Source organism: Salvelinus namaycush, chromosome 28 (assembly GCF_016432855.1).
Source record: "Salvelinus namaycush isolate Seneca chromosome 28, SaNama_1.0, whole genome shotgun sequence".
NCBI lineage: Eukaryota > Metazoa > Chordata > Actinopteri > Salmoniformes > Salmonidae > Salvelinus > Salvelinus namaycush.
In genome coordinates, this window is record NC_052334.1 from 41,906,012 (window position 1) to 41,933,071 (window position 27,060).

Here is a 27,060-nt window from a genome sequence, read left to right on the forward strand (position 1 = left end):
TCCAGAGTTGAGTTTGAGGGATACAAACTTTAACATACTGTACATAACAGCAACGAGTGATTTAAGGGTTACCTATACATATTCATATTCGATAGCCACTGTTAAAGTATTACTACATTTCTTGGTGTATTCAATCCATATCAATGTGCTGTATATAGTATTGACATTTTTTCCATTTGGGCCATTTTGTAAGGCTCTACCACAGATCAAAAGAAAGCCATTATCAACATTTCCTTGTACCACGAACTGGAATACAGGCTTTATCTCACCAACAAGAGAGACCACTGTGTAGTTTTGACTCTGCTTTATGGAGGACAATAGTCCACAACTCATCCCTTCAGTGGATCTCAAATGAGGCTTTCCCTTGTGTAATGGAAAGAAGAAGGACAAAAGAGGTACATGCGGATGTCTGTTGAAGGTTCCTGTGACAGAAATCAAGATATGGAGTCAGTACCGAGAACAATTAGACTTGATGTGTGTGTCTCAAAGAGAGAAGAAAGAGTTAAAAACAACGTTTCAGAAAGTCTTGTCATATTGCCTGGGAAATGGTTAGCAAGGGTAACATGATTTGCTATGATGACCATTCCCGCTGGCTAATAGGTGGGTCACAGTATTTCACCGTTGTGTCATATATACTATTAATTCAACAGTGAATTTCGATGGATTACTATATAATCGGCAAAAAATAATTTGGTAACACCATTGACATGCACTGAGTGTAGAAAACATTAAGAGTACCTTTCTAATATTGAGTTGCACCCCCAGCCTTTTGACCTGAGAACAGACCTCGTCAGGGCATGGTCTCTACAAGGTGTCGAAAGCGTTCCAAAGGATTGCTGGCCCATGTTGAGTCCAATGGTTCCTACAGTTGCGTCAAGTTGGCTGGATGTCCTTTGGGTGGTAGACCATTCTTGATACACACGGGACATTGTTGAGTGTGAAAAGACCAGCAGCGTTGCAGTTCTTGACTCAAACCGGTGCGCCTGGCACCAACTACCATTCAAAGGCAGTTAAATCGTTTGTCTTGTCCATTCACACTCTGAATGGCATACATACACCATCCATGTCTCAATTGTCTCAAGGTTTAAAACCCATTTAAAAAAAAATCCTATCTCCTCCCTTTCATCTACACTGATTGAAGTGGATTTAACAAGTGACATCAATAAGGGAACAAAGCATTCACCTGGTCAGTCTGTCATGGAAAACGCAGGTGTTCATAATGTTTTGTACATTCAGTTTAGGTAAGTGTTATGTCATTGAGATTGAACTATGTTAACACCATTGACATACGTTAGTGTTGCGTCACTGTCAAAAGCATTGGTCTGCCCAGATGGTGGAGTGATGACCATCACGTACATACCAATATTGTTTTGTCTGACTTGAGCTTCCTTCCGGAAATGTACTTAGATATACAATAAATTATACAATATTTGTTTTCATTGTAACACATTTAATTGTAAAAAGTAAAACATGCATTCCATCCGTCTTCGCTTTCAGTAACACCTGAAAAGTTTGTTTGGAGTGCATTTCTTGTTCCTAAATCAGGTCATTTCACATGCCATGGAACACGTTAGAAACGGAATATGTGCATTTTTTATGAAATTTCCATTAGGGCTACATTATAATGCTGAAACGGTGATACAGAGAACTATACCATGAGACTTAGATATAGAAATGCCCTTTTCCTCATTTATGTGGCAGCTCTCCCCCACCTTCAACTTAAACAATTTAGATGTACTCTAATGTTAGCATGTTTGGGCCAGAGAAGTTAATAAGGCAATTAGACTATTCATTTAGGTATCTTGCACCATCTCCACTTATATAGATGTTTTTCCCTATCTCCTTCCCCTCTCATTCCCACTCTTTCACCTTGGTTACGGCACTCAAGGATCTGACTTGCCAGGTTGTCAAGGAGCTAATGAATTGTTCATGGCCTCACTGGTACAACAGAGGAATGGCGGAATTCAGACAGGAATGGTGTAGGTGGGTATGTCACCCCTTTAAAGATGGACGAATCGATGACTGGAAGCGGGAAGCGAAAACAATTATAGGCTGGGGAGTAGACGGGCAGGGCTACTCTGAACTTTGGAGATCTTAAATAAATTAACACGTGCAATTGCTTTTTTTCTGGAAATCTGGCTACGGTATCTTTCTGAATTTCAATAGAGAGTGAGTGAAGTTATGATTATTTTTTTTGCATAATGCCCAGTGATTGAATTGCAAAGAGCATACAGTGCTTTGCAAACGTATTCATCCCCCTTGGCGTTTTTCGTATTTTGTTGCATTACAACCTGTAATTTAAATGGATTTTTTATTTGGATTTCATGTAATGGACATACACAAAATAGTGCAAATTGGTGAAGTGAAATGGGAAAAAAATGACTTGTTTCAAAAAATGTAAAAGCGGTGCGTGCATATGTATTCACCCCCTTTGTTATGAAGCCCCTAAATTAGATCTGGTGCAACCAATTACCTTCAGAAGTCACAATTAGTTAGATTGCACACAGGTTGACTTTATTTAAGTGTCACATGATCCGTCACATGATCTCAGTATATATACACACACCTTGCTGTCTCTGCCTGGCCGGTTCCCCTCTCTCCATTGTCTCCATTCTCTGCCTCTAACCCTATTACAGGGGCTGAGTTAGTGGCTTACTAGTGCTCTTTCATGCCGTCCCTTGGAGGGGTGCGTCACTTGAGTGGGTTGAGTCACTGACGTGGTCTTCCTGTCTGGGTTGGCGCCCCCCCTTGGGTTGTGCCGTGGCGGAGATCTTTGTGGGCTATACTCGGCCTTGTCTCAGGATGGTAAGTTGGTGGTTGAAGATATGCCTCTAGTGGTGTGGGGCTGTGCTGTGGCAAAGTGATTGGGGTTATATCCTTCCTGTTTGGCCCTGTCCGGGGGTATCATCGGATGGGGCCACAGTGTCTCCTGACCCCTCCTCAGCCTCCAGTATTTATGCTGCAGTACTTTGTGTCGGGGGGCTAGGGTCAGTTTGTTATATCTGGAGTACTTCTCCTGTCTTATCCGGTGTCCTGTGTGAATTTAAGTATGCTCTCTCTAATTCTCTCTTTCTCTCTTTCTTTCTCTCTCTCAGAGGACCTGAGCCCTAGGACCATGCCTCAGGACTACCTGGCATGATGAGTCCTTGCTGTCCCCAGTCCACCTTGCCGTGCTGCTGCTCCAGTTTCAACTGTTCTGCCTGCGGCTATGGAACCCTGACCTGTTCACCGGACGTGCTACCTGTCCCAGACCTGCTGTTTTCAACTCTCTAGAGACCGCAGGAGCGGTAGAGATACTCTTAATGATCGGCTATGAAAAGCCAACTGACATTTACTCCCGAGGTGCTGACTTGCTGCAACTACTGTGATTATTATTATTTGACCATGCTGGTCATTTATGAACATTTGAACATCTTGGCCATGTTCTGTTATAATCTCCACCCGGCACAGCCAGAAGAGGACTGGCCACCCCTCATAGCCTGGTTTCTCTCTAGGTTTCTTCCTAGGTTTTGGCCTTTCTAGGGAGTTTTTCCTAGCCACTGTGCTTCTACACCTGCATTGCTTGCTGTTTGGGGTTCTAGGCTGGGTTTCTGTACAGCACTTTGAGATATCAGCTGATGTAAGAAGGGCGATATAAATACATTTGATTTGATTTGATTCTGAAAGGCCCCAGAGTCTGCAACACCACTAAGCAAGGGGAACCACCAAGCAAGCGGCACCATGAAGACCAAGGAGCTCTACAAACAGGCCAGGGACAAAGTTGTGGAGAAGTACAGATCACGGTTAGGTTATAAAAAAATATCCGAAACTTTGAACATCCCACAGAGCACCGTTAAATCCCATTATTAAAACATTTAAAGAATATGGCACCACAACAAACCTGCTAAGAGAGGGCCGCCCACTAAAACTCATGGACCAGGCAAGGAGGGCATTAATCAGAGAGGCAACAAAGAGACCAAAGATAACCCTGAAGGAGCTGTAAAAGCTCCACAGCGGAGATTGGAGTATCTGTCCATAGGACCACTTTAAGCCGTACACTCCACAGAGCTAGGCTTTACGGAAGAGTGGCCAGAAAAAAGTAATTGCTTAAAGAAAAAAATGTTTGGTGTTTGCCAAAAGGAATGTGGGAGACTCCCCAAACATATGGAAGAAGGTACTCTGGTCAGATGAGACTAAAATTGAGCTTTTTGGCCATCAAGGAAAATGCTATGTCTGGCGCAAACCCAACACCTCAACATCGGCAGGGACTGGGAAACTGGTCAGAATTGAAGGAATGATGGATGGCGCTAAATACAGGGAAATTCTTGAGGGAAACCTGTTTCAGTCTTCCAGAGATTTGAGACTGGGACAGAGGTTCACCTTCCAGCAGGACAATGACCCTAAGCATACTGCTAAAGCAACACATGGGTTGTTTAAGGGGAAATATTTAAATGTCTTGGAATGGCCTAGTCAAAGCCCAGACCTAAAACCAATTTGAGACTTAAAGATTGCTGTACACCAGCAGAACCCATCCAACTTGAAGGAGCTGGAGCAGTTTTGCCTTGAATGGGCAAAAATCCCAGTGGCTAGATTTGCCAAGCTTATAGAGACATACCCCAAGAGACTCGTAGCTGTAATTGCTGCAAAAGGTGGCTCTACAAAGTATTGATTTTGTGTGTGTGTGTGTGTGTGTGTGGGGGGGGGGGGGGGGTGAATAGTTATGCATGCTCAAGTTTTCTGTTCTTTTGTCTTATTTAATAAAAAATGTTTTGCATCGTCAAAGTGTTGCAGTCATATTGTGTAAATCATAATACAAACCCTCCAAAATTCCATTTTAATTCCAGGTTGTAAGGCAACAAAATAGGAAAAATGCCAAGGGGGGTGAATACTTTCGCAAGCCACTGTAAAAGTCCTTTTCCTAACAGAAATCCAACCGGCCTCATTCTGTTCTGATGTCCCTCTAGGCTAGTCTTTTAATTTCCTTCTCTATTATTTTTAGAGCCTGAACAGAGAAATAACAAGAGGGACTTGACCCCTATGACCAGTCACACACAGCCGCGTGGGCTCACCACAAACACCCCCTGGTGGTCTGCAACTGGGTGCAAGTAATTTTTACGGGGGATTCTTGCATTGCCAAAAAAATGGCTAGCATTTTTAACAATACAGGACAATAGCTGATGATTTTATTATACTTTTTTTGGTTGAAAGCATGACATTTCACTGCTTTGCGGACGACACACAGCTGTACATTTCGATGAAACATGGTGAATCCCCAAAATAGCCCTTACTGGAAGCCTGTGTTTCAGACATAAGGAAGTGGATGGCGGTAAATGCTAGTTCTAGGTCCCAAGAAACAGAGATCTTCTGTTGAATCTGACAATCTTGATGGTTGTACAGTCGTCTCAAATAAAACTGTGAAGGACCTCGGCTTTACTCTGGACCCTGATCTCTCTTTTGACGAACATAGCAAGACTGTTTCAACGACAGCTTTTTTCCATCTACGTAACATTGCAAAATTCAGGAACTTTCTGTCCAAAATTGATGCAGAAAAATGAATCCATGCTTTTGTCACTTCTAGATTAGACTACTGCAATGCTCTACTTTCCGGCTACCCAGATAAAGCACTAAATAAACTTCAGTTAGTGCTAAACACGGCTGCTAGAATCTTGACTAGAACCAAAAGTTTTGATCACATTACTCCAGTGCTAGCCTCTCTACACTGGCTTCCTGTTAAGGCAAGGGCTGATTTCAAGGTTTTACTGCTAACTGACAAGGCATTACATGGGCTTGCTTCTACCTATCTTTCCGATTTGGTCCTGCCATACATACCTACATGTACGCTAAGGTCACAAGACTTATGCCTCCTTACTGTCCCTATAATTTCTAAGCAAACAGCTGGAGGCAGGGCTTTTTCCTATAGAGCTCAATTTTTATGGAATGGTCTGCCTGTCCATGTGAGAGACGCAGACTCGGTCTCGACCTTTAAGTCTTTATTGAAGACTCATCTCTTCAGTAGGTCCTATGATTGAGTGTAGTCTGACCCAGGAGTTTGAAGGTGAACGGAAAGGCACTGGAGCAACAAACCGCCCTTGCTGTCTCTGCCTTTCCGGTTCCCCTCTCTCCACTGGGATTCTCTGCCTCAAACCCTATTACGGGGTCTGAGTCACTGGCTTACTGGTGCTCTTCCATGCCGTTCCTAGGAGGGGTGCGTCACTTGAGTGGGTTGAGTCACTGACGTGATCTTCCTGTCTGGGTTTGCGCCCCCTCCCGGGTTCGTGCCGTGGGGGAGATCTTCGTGGGCTATACTCGGCCTTGTCTCAGGATGGTAAGTTGGTGGTTGAAGATATTCCTTATAGTGGTGTGGGGGCTGTGCTTTGGCAAAGTGGGTGGGGTTATATCCTGCCTGTTTGGCCCTGTCCGGGGGTATCGTAGGACGGGGCCACAGTGTCTCCCGACCCCTCCTGTCTCAGCCTCCAGTATTTATGCTGTCGGGGGGCTAGGGTCAGTCTGTTATATCTCGAGTATTTCTCCTGTCTTATCCGGTGTCCTGTGTGAATTTAAGTATGTTCTTTCTCTCTCGGAGGACCTAAGCCCTAGGACCATGCCTTCAGACTATCTCTACCGCTCTTGCTGTCTCCAGAGAGTTGACAAAAGCAGGTCTGGGACAAGGTAGCACGTCCGGTGAACAGGTCAGGGTTCCAAAGCCGCAGGCAGAACAGTTGAAACTGGAGCAGCAGCATGACCAGGTGGACTGGGGACAGCAAGGAGTGACCTGGCCTGATGACTCCTTGCTGTCCTAGTTCTATAAATACATTTGATTGATTTGATTGAAATTCACGAGAACCACAATGTGTAATTCCCCCATACTCTACCAAGGTTTTCCAGCACACAGCTTTGACCTACTACAGTAGCTATGTTGGTATATTGTACTTCCAACAATGTGTAGGCAGGTTGCTTAGGATTCTAACCTTCTCAAACAGCCTAATTAATACTCTTCAGAGGGATAATAGACTTTCCAGTGCCCTGCTATTAAAATAATGTATAAATATTTATTGAACGAGCCCTGACTGCTGATTGGCTGAAAGCCATGGTATATAAGACGGGTATGACATATACCACATAATGACAAAACATACATTTTTCTGTTCTAATTACTCTGGTAACCAGTTTATAATAGCAATAAGGTAGCTCTGTTTTTTCTTTAGATGGCCAATTGGTAGTTACGATCTTGTCTCATCGCTGCAACTCCCCAATGGACTCAGGAGAGCCGAAGGCCGAGAGTCATGTGTCCTCCAAAACATGACCTGCCAAGCCGTGCTGCTTCTTCACACACTGCTTGCTTAACCCAGAAGCCAGCCGCACCAACGTGTCAGAGGAAATACCGTCCAACTGACGACCGTTGTCAGCTTGCAGGTGTCCGGCCCACCACAAGGAGTCGCTAGACCATGATGAGCCAAGGAAATCCCCGCGGCCAAACCCTCCCCTAACCCGGATGACGCTGGGCCTGTTGTGCACCGCCCCATTGGGCTCCCGGTCACATTCGGTTGTGACACAGCCTGGGATTAAACCCTGCGCCACTAGGGAAGGCTTTGTGGTATTTGGCCAATATACCATGGCTAAGGGCTGTATCCAGCCTGATGGTGTTGTAAGTATAAATGCAAAGCTTGCTTCCATATTATAAAAAATAACTTGAAATGGAAGTGGAATGGGTTCATGTTTTAGTGTGGGGTGGGAAGAAAGATTTACCTTGTATGCGGTACAAATCACATTATTATGGGAGCACCTCATCTAAGAGTATGAATTAGGCTGTTTAAAAAGGTTTGAATCCTAAGCAACCTGCTTACACATTGTTGGAAGTACAATAGACCAAAATAGATAAAAAACTAGGTCAAAGCTGTGTGCTGGAAAACTTTGGTAGAGCATGGGTGCAGTACGCATTGTGGTCCTCGTGAATTTATTGTTCGTTATCAGACCAATGCCTACTTCACACTTAAAACATTGTTTTTTTTGTTATTAATTTCCATGTTTTCTACACTGGAAGATGATTCTACATCATTATTATACAACATTATAATATTGCAAAACAAAGCAATACAATTTAAGTAAAATTGCACAATAATGGCAACAAAAATAATGTAGTTATTAGTATCTATTTAATATTAACAGTTGATTTTCCAGAGCGAAGTGAAAAACCACAAACCCAATATGATCTCTTTTAACAAGACAATCGAGAAAGCTCCTGGACAATACACAGAATAATCAACCCATTAACTATTGTAACGGATTTCCTCTTCGTCTGAGGAGGAGTAGCAAGGATCGGACCAATGTGCAGCGTGGTAAGTGTCCATAATTAGATTTTTAATAAAATCAAATGAACACAGAACAAAATAACAAAAAAAAACACGAACAAACAACCGAAACAGTCCCGTATGGTGCAAATACTGAAACGGAAAATAACCACCCACAACACACAATGGAAAACAGGCTACCTAAATATGGCTCCCAATCAGAGACAACGATAAACAGCTGCCTCTGATTGGGAACCACACCAGCCCAAACACATAGAAAACAAACAACCTAGAAAAAAGAACATGGTGGTGGCGGCTCTGGCGCAGGACGTGGACCCCACTCCACCATAGTCTTTGCCCGCTTAAGTGGCGCCTTTGGAGCGGCGAACCTCGCCGCCGACCTTGGACTGGGGACCCTTGCAGCGGGCCCCGAATAGATGGGAGACTCCGGCAGCGCCGGACAGGCGGGAGACTCCGGCCTCGCCGGAGTGACGGGCAGCGCCGGACAGGCGGGCGGCTCTGGCAGCTCAGGACAGACGGGCGGCTCTGGCAGCTCAGGACAGACGGGCGGCCCTGGCAGCTCAGGACAGACGGGCGGCTCTGGCAGCTCAGGACAGACGGGCGGCTCTGGCTGCTCCGGACAGACGGGAGACTCTGGCTGCTCCGGACAGACGGGAGACTCTGGCAGCTCAGGACAGACGGCAGACTCTGGCAGCTCAGGACAGACGGGCGGCTCTGGCAGCTCAGGACAGACGGGAGACCCTGGCTGCTCCGGACAGACGGGAGACCCTGGCTGCTCCGGACAGACGGGAGACCCTGGCTGCTCCGGACAGACGGGAGACCCTGGCTGCTCCGGACAGACGGGCGGCTCTGGCTGCTCCGGACAGACGGGAGACTCTGGCAGCTCCGGATAGACGGGCGGCTCTGGCAGCTCAGGACAGACGGGAGACTCTGGCTGCTCCGGACAGACGGGAGACTCTGGCTGCTCCGGACAGACGGGAGACTCTGGCTGCTCCGGACAGACGGGAGACTCTGGCTGCTCCGGACAGACGGGAGACCCTGGCTGCTCCGGACAGACGGGAGACCTTGGCTGCTCCGGACAGACGGGAGACCCTGGCTGCTCCGGACAGACGGGAGACCTTGGCTGCTCCGGACAGACGGGAGACCCTGGCTGCTCCGGACAGACGGGAGACCCTGGCTGCTCCGGACAGACGGGAGACCCTGGCTGCTCCGGACAGACGGGAGACCCTGGCTGCTCCGGACAGACGGGAGACCCTGGCTGCTCCGGACAGACGGGCGGCTCTGGCTGCTCCGGACAGACGGGAGACTCTGGCTGCTCCGGACAGACCGGAGGCTCTGGCAGCTCCGGACAGACGGGCGGCTCTGGCAGCTCAGGACAGACGGGAGACTCTGGCTGCTCCGGACAGACGGGAGACTCTGGCTGCTCCGGACAGACGGGAGACTCTGGCTGCTCCGGACAGACGGGAGACTCTGGCTGCTCCGGACAGACGGGAGACTCTGGCTGCTCCGGACAGACGGGAGACTCTGGCTGCTCCGGACAGACGGGAGACTCTGGCTGCCCCGGACAGACGGGAGACTCTGGCTGCTCCGGACAGGAGGGAGACTCTGGCTGCTCCGGACAGGAGGGAGACTCTGGCTGCTCCGGACAGGAGGGAGACTCTGGCTGCTCCGGACAGGAGGGTTAGTGCTTAGCACAGGCACAGGCACAGGCACTCTGGCTGCTCCGGACAGGAGGGTTAGTGCTTAGCACAGAACTCACCAGGCTAGGTGCAGCGTGGAAGACGTTCATAATTTTTATTAATGTGAACCAGCAACAAAACAATAAAGAGTAACAAAACGTACAGCAGTGGTTACCAATCAGAGGCAGCTGTCTATCGTTGTCTCTGATTGGGGATCATATTTAGGCAGCCTTTTCCCCACTGTCGTTGTGGGATCTTGATTTTGTATTGTTGCTTTTTAGCCCTACAAAGCTGTACGTTTTGTTACTCTTTATTGTTTTCTTGCTGGTTCACATTAATAAAAATGATGAACGCCTTCCACGCTGAATCTTGGTCCAATCCTTCCAACAACGATCGTTACACGGACGGATCATAATGCGAGGCGTGTTGTGTACCTCCAATCAAGTTGATTTGCAGATTTCCTCAACATTGGTGTCATATTGGCTAAGGTATGATGGTAGGTAAACTCAGCAAAAAAAGAAACTAATGATGAATTAATTAATTAATGAACATGCACCTGTGGAACGGTCGTTAAGACACTAACAGCTTAAAGATGGTAGGCAATTAAGGTCACAGTTATGCAAACTTAGGACACTAAAGAGGCCTTTCTACTGACTCTGAAAAACACCAAAAGAAAGATGCCCAGGGTCCCTGCTCATCTGCGTGAACGTGGCATGAGGACTGCAGATGTGGCCAGGGCAATAAATTGCAATGTCCGTACTGTGAGATGCCTAAGACAGCACTACAGGGAGACATGATGGACGGCTGATCGTCCTCGCAATAGCAGACCACGTGTAACAACACCTGCACAGGATCGGTACATCTGAACATCACACCTGCGGACAGGTACAGGATGGCAACAACAACTGCCCGAGTTACACCAGGAATGCAAAATCCCTCATCAGTGCTCAGACTGTCCTCAATAGGCTGAGAGAGGCTGGACTGAGGGCTTGTTGTAAGGCAGGTCCTCACCAGACATCACCGGCAACCACGTCGCCTTTGGGCACAAACCCACCGTCGCTGGACCAGACAGGACTGGCAAAAAGTGCTCTTCAATGACGAGTCGCGGTTTTGTCTCACCAAGGGTGATGGTCGGATTCACGTTTGTCGTTGAAGGAATGAGCGTTACACCGAGGCCTGTACTCTGGAGCGGGATCGATTTGGAGGTGGAGGGTTCGTCATGATCTGGGGCGGTGTGTCACAGCATCATCGGACTGAGCTTGTTGTCATTGCAGGCAATCTCATTGCTGTGCATTACAGGGAAGACATCCTTCTCCCTCATGTGGTACCCTTAGAGTCCCAGAAGCCAAGATGGCATCGCTGTGAGAGGGAGTGTTTTCTCGCTCTGTAAAGCAACATTGAGGGTTAGGTGGTTAACAGTCTAATATTGGTAGTTAATGTTGAAAGAAACTAACTATAACTTGTTTTAGGGACATGGGATAAGTTTAGAGTTAGTTTTTGTCAAGTTGAATGGGAAGAACCCGACAGAAAGACAAGTGTAGACGAAATAACCAAGTCTCACAGAAGACGGCAGACATGCTAGCTAGCCATAACGAGAACCAGAGCAATATGGAAACACAAGAAACCGCAAACTCAAGCAAAAGAAAGAACAAAACTGACCAGGATGAAATCCTTGCAACCTCTTTACCTCAGACCCCAATTAAAAATCCACCGGTGAAAAAAGTAAAAGACGACATTTCCATGTCTGAACTTTTCTCTGCAATCCAGTCCTTGTCTACTAAACAAGACGCCACGCTCTCCAAAGTGTCCATCATAGAGCGGGCTACCAAAGAAACATCAAAGAAGATTGATCATTTGTCAGAAACTGTCAATCAGCTACACACAATTGTGAGCGAGAACAAGGAAAAGATAACGTTCCTAGAGAATGAGTTGAAGAAAAAGCAATCCCAAAATAATGAGCTGTGTGAGAATGTAGCTGAACTTCAAAGGTACTCAGGTGGAATCTGAAAATCCAAGGCGTAAAAGAGGTAGAGGGAGAGGATATTAGGGAAGCAGTCATTAATATCCTGGGAAAGGTGGCTCCGTGCATCAAAGACAGGCTAAGAGACGTGATTGATGTGGTACATCGACTTGGGAAACGAAGATCTGATGGACCCCCTTGCAATATCATCTTGCGCTTAACTATGCGCCATTACAGGGACATCATCTGGAAAATGGCCAAGGGGAACAAGTTTCTGGACGAGAAAAAGCTCCGCATCAAAGAAGCTCTGATACCGCAGGATCAGGCTGCCAGAGAGAAACTGTGGCCGCTTATACAGAAGGCGCGACAAGAGGGAAAGGCTGTGTTCAAGGGCCCACAGGCGTTTATCGAAGGAAGAATGATTACTGGGTAACTCGGTTCACATTAACCAAATTGGAACTGTGAGTAGTACCAAGAGTACAGTTAAGGTACTGCCACGAATAAATGTACCATTCGAACTACAACTGATGAACACTTGCCAACTAAAAAAAAGGAAGTAAATAGATGTGTTATTCTGTTAACCACCGCTACCTCAGCCGAGCGTAGTTTTCCGTCAGCGTAGTCCTCTCAAGGTTCACTGTTTGTTTTATTGTTCACAATACTACTTGTGTTATCTAATTTGTGTTCTTTCTTTTTTTAATGCAGGAGTTAATTTTCAATTCACTCAATATCGTTAGTCTGAATGCTAGTGGTTTGAGAAATCTTACAAAAAGGAAAGCTTTATTTTTATATTGGAAACGCAGTAACGTAGATTTTGTCCTTCTTCAGGAAACTCATTCGGGTGAAAGTGATTTGAAATTTTGGAAAGCACAATGGGGAGATATGGCCTATTTCAGTCATGGATCAAATCATTCTGCTGGTGTTTTGATACTTATTCACAAGTTTAAAGGTGACGTTCTAGAATCCACATCTTCACAAGATGGCAGATGGGTCTTAGTAACTGTTAAACTTGACAATGCTATTTTCATAATTTGTAATGTATATGGACATAACTCACATGCTCCTAATAAGACCCTTTTTACCCAATTTACCAGGAAAGTACAGGATTTAAGCAACAAATACTCAGAGGCTTTTCTAATTATTAGGATAGGATTTTAATGAAACACCTGATGCATCTGCTGATCGTTTTCCTCCTAGAACGAGTCAAAGCCCTCAAAATAGCAATATTATAACTACATTATAAAAGGATCTCTGTGTTGAGGATGCCTGGCGTTATTTCAATCCGGGTGCAAAGGGTTATACCTGGACCAACAAAACTATGTCATGTAAATCTAGAATAGATTTATTCCTAATTTCCCCTTTTTTGTTACAATTTGTTATAGATGTAGATCATCAGTTGGCTCCCTTTTCTGATCATCACTTGATTTCCCTGAATTTACAACCTACTAAAAAATCAAAAGGTACTCGAGGATATTGGAAATTAAACACACTTCTTAAAGATACTATTCTCATTGAAAACATCAAATTGTTAGCTAAAGATATTTTTGCAAGGAAAGACTTGGGTCATGGAAGTAGATGGGAATATTTCAAATATAAAGTCAGAGTGGTAGCCATTAAACACGCCAGAGAGCTGATGCAATTAAATAACCTTAGAGAAAAAGAGAGAATGAGCAAGCTTGACAGTTTTCTAAAGAAAGATAATCTATCTGAAGAAGAGGAGTCTGTATTCAAGTCTTTACAACTAGAATTAGAACAGCTTTACACGGATCTGGCAAAGGGCGCCTTTGTAAGTTCAAGGATTGAACCCCCTGTTAGATCCCATTATGTGGGGAATCTGTACCCCCCCTCATTATCGGGGGGGTACACAAAACTATCATGCTACTTGTAAAGAGATCAATAAGACCTTTCTTGACTTCATCTGGAAAAACAAGTCTCACAAACTAAAAAAGTCAGTTCTTTCTAACAGAAGAGCTGAAGGCGGTTTGGAAGTGTTGGATTTTGTTGACATAAATAACACTTTCAAGATAAACTGGTTGAAAAGATGTTGATCAATACTCAATTCCAAATAATGTGTTTAATAAGTTGGGAGGTCTTCAATTTTTTACTGAAATGTAATTATATTCCTGAACGATTACCTGCTAAATTGGCTAGGTTTCACCAACAAGCTTTAATGGCCTGGAAAAAATGTTTCCTGCACAATTTTTCCCCACATAAAGCTCTTTTGTGGAATAATTCAGACATAACTGTAAGGAATAAGTCATTGTTCTACCCCAGCTGGCATGAGAGGAATATTGACGTTGTTCTTGATGTTTGACAACAAGGGTAATATTCTCACATATGAACAACTTATAACATTGAACGAGTTTCCAATACCTTTCAGAGAGTTTATTTCTGTTATCAAAGCTGTTCCCAGTGCTCTAACTACATTAATGAAAACTCATCTTAGCTTGGGTAATGATCACAAAGTTTATCCAGAATTCAGATTGGAAGGTGTGGGCTTACTTGAGAAATCTTGTTGTAATAAATATATAAGACAAATTCTTCATTCACAAAACCAATTTACACCGAGAGGAAAGTTTTTCTGGAACATGCTTATTCCTGACATTGTCTGGAAAAAATGCATGGTTAAGGCCTTACAAAGTTAAGGCCTTATACCAAACAAAAGTTAAGGAACTGCACTTCAAAATTTTACATAAGATATATCCATGTAATTCTATGATATCAAATTTGTGGCTATTGATGATATCTGCATTTTCTGTGAAAAAGGTGAGAATCTGTCTTGTTTTTGTTTTTTGAATGTAAATTTGTGTCAGAATTTGGGGAAAAACTTGCAAAATACCTATTTACCATTATGAACACTACCTATGTTTTTGACATGAAATATATAATATGTTACTATTGCAATGATAACAAGACCACTGAAATGATTGTGATTTTTTTTATTCTTGTTGCCAAGTACTTCATAAACAAACAAAAATTCCAAAATTCTATACCAAAATACATTTATTTTTGAATTAATTTAACTATTTTATTAAAACATTAACCCTTGTGAACAATAACAGGAATAACATTTTCCTAAATCATTACAATAAGATTTTTTCAGAGTGATTACAATTGCACTAGAATTGTTTATTTTTTAAATATTTTTTGTTTGTTCCAGTATTTTCTCGTTAATACCTGCGTTCTGTTTTGCATGATGTAAGAATGTAAATTGTTGATCTGTATTTTGAATTTAATATATATATTTTTAATAATGTGGTACCCTTCCTGCAGGCTCATCCTGACATGACCCTCCAGCATGACAATGCCACCAGCCATACTGCTCGTTCTGTGCATGATTTCCTGCAAGACAGGAATGTCAGTGTTCTGCCATGGCCAGCGAAGAGCCCGGATCTCAATCCCATTGAGCACGTCTGGGACCTGTTGGATCGGAGGGTGAGGGCCAGGGCCATTCCCCCCCAGAAATGTCCGGGAACTTGAAGGTGCCTTGGTGGAAGAGTGGGGTAACATCAAACAGCAAGAACTGGCAAATCTTGGTGCAGTCCATGAGGAGGAGATGCACTGCAGTACTTAATGCAGCTGGTGGCCACACCAGATACTGACTGTTACTTTTGATTTTGCCACACCCTTTGTTCAGGGACACATTATTCCATTTCTGTTAGTCACATGTCTGTGGAACTTGCTCAGTTTATGTCTGTCGTTGAATCTTGTTATGTTCATACAAATATTTATGTTAAGTTTGTTAAGTTTGCTGAAAATAAACACAATTGACAGTGAGGACGTTTCTTTTTCTGCTGAGTGTATATATACACTGCTCAAAAAAATAAAGGGAACACTTAAACAACACAATGTAACTCCAAGTCAATCACACTTCTGTGAAATCAAACTGTCCACTTAGGAAGCAACACTGATTGACAATAAATGTCACATGCTGTTGTGCAAATGGAATAGACAACAGGTGGAAATTATAGGCAATTAGCAAGACACCCCCAATAAAGGAGTGGTTCTGCAGGTGGTGACCACAGACCACTTCTCAGTTCCTATGCTTCCTGGCTGATGTTTTGGTCACTTTTGAATGCTGGCGGTGCTTTCACTCTAGTGGTAGCATGAGACGGAGTCTACAACCCACACAAGTGGCTCAGGTAGTGCAGCTCATCCAGGATGGCACATCAATGCGAGCTGTGGCAAGAAGGTTTGCTGTGTCTGTCAGCGTAGTGTCCAGAGCATGGAGGCGCTACCAGGAGACAGGCCAGTACATCAGGAGACGTGAAGGAGGCCGTAGGAGGGCAACAACCCAGCATCAGGACCGCTACATCCGCCTTTGTGCAAGGAGGAGCAGGTGGAGCACTGCCAGAGCCCTGCAAAATGACCTCCAGCAGGCCACAAATGTGCATGTGTCTGCTCAAACGGTCAGAAACAGACTCCATGAGGGTGGTATGAGGGCCCGACGTCCACAGGTGGGGGTTGTGCTTACAGCCCAACACCGTGCAGGACATTTGGCATTTGCCAGAGAACACCAAGATTGGCAAATTCGCCACTGGCGCACTGTGCTCTTCACAGATGAAAGCAGGTTCACACTGAGCACATGAGCACATGTGACAGACGTGACAGAGTTTGGAGACACCGTGGAGAACGTTCTGCTGCCTGCAACATCCTCCAGCATGACCGGTTTGGCGGTGGGTCAGTCATGGTGTGGGGGGGCATTTCTTTGGGGGGCCGCACAGCCCTCCATGTGCTCGCCAGAGGTAGCCTGACTGCCATTAGGTACCGAGATGAGATCCTCAGACCCCTTGTGAGACCATATGCTGGTGCGGTTGGCCCTGGGTTCCTCCTAATGCAAGACAATGCTAGACCTCATGTGGCTGGAGTGTGTCAGCAGTTCCTGCAAGAGGAAGGCATTGATGCTATGGACTGGCCCGCCCGTTCCCCAGACCTGAATCCAATTGAGCACATCTGGGACATCATGTCTCGCTCCATCCACCAACGCCACGTTGCACCACCGACTGTCCAGGAGTTGGCGGATGCTTTAGTCCAGGTCTGGGAGGAGATCCCTCAGGAAACCATCCGCCACCTCATCAGGAGCATGCCCAGGCGTTGTAGGGAGGTCATACAGGCACGTGGAGGCCACACACACTACTGAGCCTCATTTTGACTTGTTTTAAGGACATTACATCAAAGTTGGATCAGCCTGTAGTGTGGTTTTCCACTTTAATTTTGAGTGTGACTCCAAATCCAGACCTCCATGGGTTGATAAATTAGATTTACATTGATCATTTTTGTGTGATTTTGTTGTCAGCACATTCAACTATGTAAAGAAAAAAGTATTTAATAAGAATATTTCATTCATTCAGATCTAGGATGTGTTATTTTAGTGTTCCCTTTATTTTTTTGAGCAATGTATATACATACACACTACCGTTCAAAAGTTTGGGGTCACTTAGAAATGTCCTCGTTTTTGAAAGAAAAGCACATTTTGTGTCCATTAAAATAACATCAAATTGATCATAAATACATAAATACATAATGTTGTAAATGAGTATTGTAGCTGGAAACGGTTGATATATTTTTTATGGATTTTCTACATAGGTGTACAGAGGCCCATTATCAGCAACTATCATTCCTGTGTTCCAATGGCACGTTGTGTTACCTAATCCAAGTTTATAATTTTAAAAGGCTAATTGATCGGTAGAAAACCCTTTTGCAATTATGTTAGCACAGCTGAAAACTGTGGTCCTGATTAAAGAAGCAATAAAACTGGCGTTCTTTAGACTAGTTGAGTATCTGGAGCATCAGCATTTGTGGGTTTGATTACAGGTTCAAAATGGCCATAAACAAAGACCTTTCTTCTGAAACTCGTCAGTCTATTGTTGTTCTGAGAAATGAAGGCTATTCCATGCGGGAAATTGCCAAGAAACTGAAGATCTTGTACAACCTTGTGTACTACTCCCTTCACAGAACAGCGCAAACTGTCTCTAACCAGAATAGAAAGAGGAGTGGGAGGCCCCGGTGCACAGCTGAGCAAGAGGACAAGTACATTAGTGTGAAGTTTGAGAAACAGACGCCTCACAAGTCCTCAACTGGCAGCTTCATTAAATAGTACCCGCAAAACACCAGTCTCAACGTCAACAGTGAATGGGCAACTCCGGGATCCTGGCGTTCTAGGAAGAGTATCAAACAAAAAGCCATATCTCAGACTGGCCAATAAAAAGAAAAGATTAAGATGGGCAAAAGAACATAGACACAGGACAGAGGAACTCTGCCTAGAAGGCCAGCATCCAGATTTTTACTTCAGAATGGAAGGTTGGAGATTGGCTGAAAATTGCTAAGAGCTGAAGAATCGAGATGACTTTTCTTCAGAAGGGGTTTCACCATAACAACTTTTAGTGCAGTGGGGAAAGTGCCTGTGAACAGTGAGTGATTAACAATGGCTTTCACTTTTCAGATATGCAATTAAAATTTTTGAAGGTGGTGGGGATAGGATTGAGAAGGCAGGTCGAAGGCTTAAGTTGTGATATCCCTTTCCGGAGCGTATCTGTGTCAACCAGGGAAAATAAATCCATCGTGCCTTCGTGTGGAAGGACGCATATTATAAAAACTTCTAATCAGGCCTCAAATTATTCTGATTATAAGTGATAAAGTCAGAAAAATGATCCTGGGATGTCTAATTGCAATGTTATACAGTGCATTTGGAAAGTATTCAGACTTCACTTCTTAAACATTTTGTTACGTTACAGCTTTATTTCCTCATCAATCTACACACAATACCCCATAATGACATAATTGCACATTTATATAAAAAAAGAAGAAAAAAAAGACATAAATCACATTTACTCAGACCCTTTATCCAGTACTTTGTGGAAGCACCTTTTGCAGTGATTAAAGCCTCAAGTCTTCTTGGGTATGATGCTACAAGCTTGGCACACCGGTATTTGGAGAGTTTCTCCCATTCTTCTCTGCAGGTCCTCTCAAGCTCTGTCAGGTTGGATGGGGAGCGTAGCTGCACAGCTATTTTTAGGTCTCTCCAGAGATGTTAGATCGGGTTCAAGTCCGGGCTCTGGCTGGGCCACTCAAGGACATTCAGAGACTTGTCCCAAAGCCACTTCTGCATTGTCTTGGCTGTGTGCTTAGGGTCATTGTCCTGTTGGAAGATGAACCTTCACCCCAGTCTGAGGTCCTGAGCAGGATTTCATCAACAATCTCTCTGTACTTTGCTCCATGCATCTTTCCCTCGATCCTGACTTGTCTCCCAGTACCTGCCACTGAAAAACATCCCCACAGCATGATGCTGCCACCACAATGCTTCCACGGATGGCGCTAGGTTTCCTCCAGACATGACGCTTGGCATTCAGGCCAAAGAGTTCAATCTTGGTTTCATCAGACTAGAGAATCTTATTTCTCATGGTCTGAGAGTCCTTTAGGTGCCTTTTGGCTAACTCCAAGCGGGCTGTCATGTGCCTTTGACTGAGGAGTGACTTCCGTCTGGCGCTTTACCATAAAGGCCTGATTGATGGAGTGCTGCAGAGATGTTTGTCCTTCTGGAAGGTTCTCCCATCTCCACAAAGGAACTCTGGAGCTCTGTCAGAGTGACCATTGGGTTCTTGGTCACCTCCCTGACCAAAGCCCCTCTCCCCACATTGCTCAGTTTGGCCGGGCGGACAGCTCTAGGAAGAGTCTTGGTGAATGATGGAGATCACTGTGTTCTTGGGGACCTTTAATGCTTCAGAAATATTTTGTTACCCTTCCCCATATTTGTGCCTCGACACAGTCCTGTCTCGGAGCTCTACGGACAATACCTTCGACCTCATGGCTTGGTTTTTGCTCTGACATGCAATGCCAACTGTGGGACTGTCAAGTTCGCTGGAATAAATATCGGACCAAGGTGCAGCGGATGTTGAGTTCCACACAATTTAATGAAATAATGAAACACAGGTTGCACCAGACTGCTACCAGATCCTCTGGTCGGATGTTGAGCAGAACACACTTGCACAACATCTCACTCTCTCCCAACTTCACCATTGCCTCCCTGACAGTCTCTGGCTCTTCCCTCATAATCTCCTTCCGTCTGTCGCCAAGGAAGGGTTTCGCATCTCCTCATCACTTCTTCCCATGTCCAGAAATCCTTCCCTCTTTGGGCACGCTGCTTGGTCCTGGTTTGGTGGAATATTCTGTCACGTTCGCTGGAATAAATATCGGACCAAGGCTCAGCGGATGTTGAGTTCCACATAATTGAATGAAAAAATTTAACTTAGCAAAGACAAAAACAAATAAACAATAAGCTAACAACGAACCGTGACGACAGAGGTGCTACGTGCACTAACTCAAAACAATATCCCACAAATCACAGGTGGAAAAAGGCTACCTAAATATGATCCGCAATTAGAGACAACGATTACCAGCTGCCTCTAATTGGGAATCACCAACATAGAAAAACAAAACTAGAACCCCACAAAGAAATAATAAACTAGACTAACCCCCAGTCACACCCTGACCTACTCTACCATAGAAAATAAAGGCTCTATAGTCAGGACGTGACAGTACCCCCCCCCCCCCCCCCCAAAGGTGCGGACTCCGGCAGCAAAACCTGAAACCAAAAGGGAGGGTTAGGGGGGGTGTCTAGTGTCGGTGGCGGCTGTGGTGCAGAGTACCCGCTCAGCCCGCGGATCCGCCTGCATCGGGGGCGGCTCGGGTGCAGGACCAAGAACCCGCTCAGCTTGCGGATCTAGACTGGACCTAGATGCCGAGGAAGGCTCTTGCCATGGAACGGGACTGGACGCCGGCCCTGGCTTGGACATCGGGGCAAAGGAAGACCCTGGAGCTGGAGGTTCCGGACCGTGGACCGTCTCAGGAGGTTCCGGACCGTGGACCGTCTCAGGAGGTTCCGGACCGCGGACCGTCTCAGGAGGTTCCGAACTGTGAAACGTCGCCGGAAGCTCTGGACTGTGAACCGTCGCCGGAAGCTCTGGACTGGGGGCCGGAAGCTCTGGACTGCGGAGGCGCACTGGAGGCCTGATGCGTGGGGCTGGCACAGGTGGCACCGGACTGGTGACACGCACCTCAGGGAGAGTGCGAGGAGTAGGCACAGGATGTACCTGACTGGGAAGGCGCACTTGAGGGAGAGTGCGAGGAGCAGGCACAGGACGCACCGGACTGGGAAGGCGTACTGGAGGCCTAGGGCATGGAGCCGGCACAGGTGGCGCCAGACTGGTGACACGCACTTCAGGGCGAGTGTGGGAAGCAGGCACAGGACGTACCTGACTGGGAACACGCACTTGAGGGAGAGTGCGAGGAGCAGGTACAGGACGTACCTGACTGGGAAGGCGCACTTGAGGGAGAGTGTGAGGAGCAGGCACAGGACGTACCTGACTGGGAAGGCGCACTTGAGGGAGAGTGTGAGGAGCAGGCACAGGACGTACCTGACTGGGAAGGCGCACTTGAGGGAGAATGTGAGGAGCAGGCACAGGACGTACCGGACTGGGAAGGCGCACTTGAGGAAGAGTGCGAGGAGCAGGCACAGGACGTACCGGACTGGGGACATACACTTCAGGGCGATTGCGAGGAGTGGAGAGGTTGGAGAGGTGCACTTGAGGCCAGAAGCGTGGAACCGGCACAGGTTGCACCAGACTGCTAACCAGATCCTCTGGTCGGATGTTGAGCAGAACACACTTGCACAACATCTCACTCTCTCCCAACTTCGCCATTGCCTCCCTGACAGTCTCTGGCTCTTCCCTCTGCTCAGCCGCCAGCTCCATGTGCCCCCCCTCCCAAAAAACTTGGGGTTGTCCTTGTGCTTTCTGTAGCCGCGAACCCTGTCGTCATCGCTGTCCTCCATAATCTCCTTCCGTCTGTCGCCAAGGAAGGGTTTCGCATCTCCCCATCACTTCTTCCCATGTCCAGAAATCCTTCCCTCTTTGGGCACGCTGCTTGGTCCTGGTTTGGTGGGATATTCTGTCACGTTCGCTGGAATAAATATCGGACCAAGGCTCAGCGGATGTTGAGTTCCACATAATTTAATGAGAAAATTAAACTTAGCAAAAACAAATAAACAATAAGCTAACAACGAACCGTGACGACAGAGGTGCTATGTGCACTAACTCAAAACAATATCCCACAAACCACAGGTGGAAAAAAGGCTACCTAAATATGATCCGCAATTAGAGACAACGATTACCAACTGCCTCTAATTTGGAATCACCAACATAGAAAAACAAAACTAGAACCCCACAAAGAAATAATAAACTAGACTAACCCCCAGTCACGCCCTGACCTACTCCACCATAGAAAATAAAGGCTCTCTATGGTCAGGACGTGACAGGGACCTTATATAGACAGGTGTGTGCCTTTCCAAATAATTTCCAATCAATTGAATTTACCACAGGTGGACTCCAATCAAGTTGTAGAAACATCTCAAGGATGATCAATGATAAACCTGAGCTTAATTTGCAGTCTCATAGCAAAGGGTCTGAATTCTTATGTAAATAAGGAAATTATATTTTTAATTTTTAATAAATGTGCAAAAACAAAATCTATCTGTTTTCACTATCAATTTGGGGTATTGTGTGTAGATTAATGAGGATTTTTTATTTAATTTAATCCATTTAAAAATAAGACTGTAACATAACAAATGTAGGAAAACGGAAAGGGTCTGAATACTTGTCTAATGCGCTGTATATTCCATAATGGAATTGCAACTTTGACTTTCTCTACTTCTGCTCTGCTTTTCTGCAATTTCTCTTTAATTTATTTATTTCCTCAGGGGGCTCTCTGTTTAGATGTGGTCTTTTTCAACTTTACTGGAGCTATGGCATCAACAGTTGCCCTTAATTTGTCATTAAAGTTATCAACTAAATCTTCACAAGAGGAAGACAGAATAGGTAATGGAGTATTGTTCATACACTCAATAAAATGTGTAGCAACTTCAGAGGTAAGATAGCGTTTCTTAATGATGTGTTCAGTACTTTCCTGTGCTATGGGCAACAAGGTAGTAAAACATACACAGTGGTGATCAGATAAAACAACATCAACAATGGAGAATATGCCAATAGAAAGCCCCTTGGTAATAACCAGGTCCAGAGTATGGCCGCGGTTATGGGTGGGCCAAATAACATGTTGGATAAAGTCCATAGAGCTCAAAAGATAAATCAATTCAATCGCCCTGGAGTCAGTCTCTTTGTCAACATGAATATTAAAATCACCCAACACAATGATTTTATCATAGGTCTCAAGGACAATAGACAATAGTTCATAGAAATCAATAAAGAAAGTGGGGCAGTGCTTTGGTAGCCTATACAGGGTTATAGCCAGCACTGGTGGCTGACATTTAAACATTATAGCATGATGCTATAAAGACCCAAAGTCGCCAAATGAAATGTCCTTACAGCTGAGAGCATTAGTAAAAATAGACGCTGTCCCCCCATCCGTTTTCCCTTTTCTGATAGAGTATGAAAATCTGTAGTCCGGGGGGGAGGCTTCAATAAGAGCAGCACTAGTCTGAAGACAGCCATGTTTTAGTGAGAAACATGCAATCAACTTTGCACTCAGTAATGAGGTAATTCACGAGAAAGGTTTTTCTAGCGATTGCTCTAACATTTAAAAGTGCCATATTCAATGAGTGTGGGACACTCTGCCCCTGGTGAATCTGCCTCGAGGTAACCATTGGAGTTACAACCACGTTTTCTGATAGTCTCCAATCTATCAGAATGGTAGGAGATGACAGTTTGTATAAACTCACTAGAAGGCAGAGTTAAAGTAACATACATTAGGTTACTCACAATAACCATAGTGCCATTTCTACAGGAGTTTTTATTGTTTAAAACCTATGTGAGTGACGATGGTGTCAACATTGGAGTAGTTGGCCAGAACTGTGGGCAAGCGAGAGTTAATGTCATGGACACGGCTCCTGGGTGACAGTGGACCTTGGTCAGTCCACAGACCGTAGGCAGGCCAAAATCTCTTTCCATCGAGCTGCCCACAATGATGATGGTCATGATGGAATCCGATGGGGAAGTGACCTGCTGAACTGTGGTGGCCGTGGTCAAAATGTATGTTCCTAGTACTTCCAAGCAGGCTGCTCTGCAATGGAAAATACCCTTCAGGGAAAGTTTTGGGGAAAAAGGTTGTTGCTGTCTGAACAGTAGTCTATCCACTTTCCAGGTGAGACCATAAACAAGCGGTTCATATTAGTATTCAACCCATCCAGCAGCTGTACAGTTAGAAACGCTCACAACACAATATGTGATGTAGCTATAGAAGTCGTGCTGAGACTGAGGCTGTGGACACCGTAGTAGTCATATGTTCCCTTGCTGAATTTTTCATAAGCTGGGTTGTGTTCATTGTGGTAAAACGTTTTGCAACAGAAAACATACATTAGTATTTGTTACTGGACAAGTCCAGGTAGTGTTTCAGTCTGTTTTCTTCCCGTTTGGTGAGAGACAGAGAGAGAGATGTGAAAAGCAAGACTGGGGCCACATCTGCTTAAGCCAGTTGCAATTTGAGGCAGAACAAGACGGAAACCTCAGGAATCAGGGCAATTTCTTATCACCATCACCCCTTCGGCCCTTGTAAATATTACATACTCCCCCGCCATCCATTTTCCATTTCTGCATGCGGGCGTCAGTTTGTAACCACATTTGTAATAAGCTGGTGCCTGTGCGGTTGTTGTTGACATTGTTGTTGTGTTTCATTTGGGTGTAATGAAAACTCCAGAGCGATGCAGAGCAAACTAAACCTGCAATATGTATTCCTCAGCACAGACCGACTTTATAAGGCTCGTGTACCTCTGTTACCAGGAGACAGGAAGACGGGGAGGGCAGGGAGATAGCAAAAAAGAGAGAGAATTGAAAGAGAGAGAGGGGGGGGGAAGAGGGAGTTACAGAGAGAGGGGGAGATGCACAGAGTGCGACGGTAGGGAGGGATACACAGAGAGTTAAGGACAGTTTATACTTGGTTTAACGAAATGTCTGTAGACAATTTATATTCCAGTGGAATGTCTGTAGACCATCGCTGCAACTGTCAGTTTCCTTCTCGCACAGACATGAAAAAGTCTCTGCGAATGTCGCAACGTCCATTGTGGTTATTACCCGACTGCTCCAGCAGTCAGACCAAATCCTCCTGTGACAAGATGATTCAGTTCTTATATTCTCCGATAGAATGACCTACTTTAATTTCGTCACACTGCGGCATGTAACATTAAAAACGTTAACTCTAATCCATTACGTTACCAGAAGAAATATTGCAATCAGATTACAGATACTTTCGAAGACTAGATGATTAGTTTTAAATTCAGAAAGGATGTTTGTGAGAATAAAAATCTTTGACACTTCTGTGTTCTCGAAATTAAAATCAGCATTGAAAAAAGGCACAAGTTTAAGTCTGTTCCAACTGAGCGAGTCTGACCATAAATCAGAGACCACTATGATGACACACCAAATGTGTTTGATGGATCGCGGGAAAATAGCAGGAATAGGCTTTTGTAGGCTACAGTCCAAGCTAGGTCTTCCAATGGTGTGACTGCTGTTGCGATCCAAAGATTATCCAACTTGAATAAATGCTTGGAGGTAAGGACGACAGCAGTGGTGTAGTCTACGACAATACGGATATCACTTATTATTGATATCTGCATAGCGCGTTAATGTGAATCACACTGCTGCTCTCTCATTTAGCTATTTGCGCCTTACGGATTGTGGTTGTTGTGATTGGCTGTTCACAAACCTAAATTTGAACCTAATAATGGTTGAATTCAAGAAGTTTAAGCTGCCTATCAATCATTGTTTTTGAAACCAGTGGGCAGCCAGTGAAAAATGCGCTCTTGCAACAGCTGCATAGTCCGGATCCCAGCCTATGCAATAAAGGTGGGGATTTTATTGCTCAATCTGTAAGGACAGAAGCTGGGAAATGAGAGGACATGAAACAGAATACACAGCATCTGGACAGGGGAAACAAAATGACATTAATGCTGACAAGGGAAGCAAACTGAGGAACAGACAGATATAGTGGGGGCAAACAACAAAGTGAAGGAGTCCAGGTGAGTCCAATGAAGCGCGTAATGATGGTGACAGGTGTGCGTGATGAAGGGCAGCCTAAGCAGGGGTCACACAATGTAATTCATGCTGATAAAAAAAATCTATTGGCCTAATGGACACATGTTCAATCTTGCACACTTTTGATAGACTTAAAAGGGGCCATCTATAGCTGCTACATCCATTTTTGGACGTATAAATGACAAGGATCTATATTTATCAATTGATTCTTGAAGAATATAACTTAGAAACGCCTCATGAGCTTAGTTCAATTTTCACACTCCTTGAGACCCAAAATATGAGCTTGTTTTACTCCAATGTATGTAAACATTGTAATAGTAAACAAACACTGAATAGCCTCATACGTGGTTAAAACAATAATTTTCATGTCTATTAAGTGGTTACATTTCTCCAGGCCCATTCCTCAGCTTTTTACCAAAACAGAGGCAGGGTGTCATTTTGTTATTGTTTCATCTGTGGATTGTCCCTTTAAACAGCTGCATATTATCAAGATATTAAAGTGTCACCAACAAAAAGATAAACAATAGGCCTATAGCAAATGCAGCATATGGCATTCATTTTTCACATGAAAATAGCACTTTTCTGTAGTGCTCAAAGCATACCATTCCATGAGCGCAGCATTTATTTTTAAACTCAAATCAAAATGTAATCAGTCCTCCATGACAACAAAATCATAAACAACAGAGAATAACAACAGAGAATAACAACAGGCTAATAAGTCCTTAGTTTTGGGTCATGCTTTTTTGGTCATGTTTTTTGGTCATGCTCAGGTAAAACAACAACCATATTTCCAAGTCCTATTGTTGAAGATCAAGGGGTATAATATTTATTGGAATGCCTGGAATTCTGATATATCTTTACATTAAAAACCAAAGTTAATCTTATTATTATATGTAATATAAAGCAATGGGTTAGAAGAAGCCTACATAACCAACCCATAAAGTAAAATGTAACATCCATATATGGCCAGCTATGTACATTGTTACATTGATTTATCCTGATTTATCCTCCTTCTATGTACATTGTTACATTGATTTATCCTGATTTATCCTCCTTCTCTTCTTTTAATTCCTCTTAAGGGGAAAGTAATCTAAAAG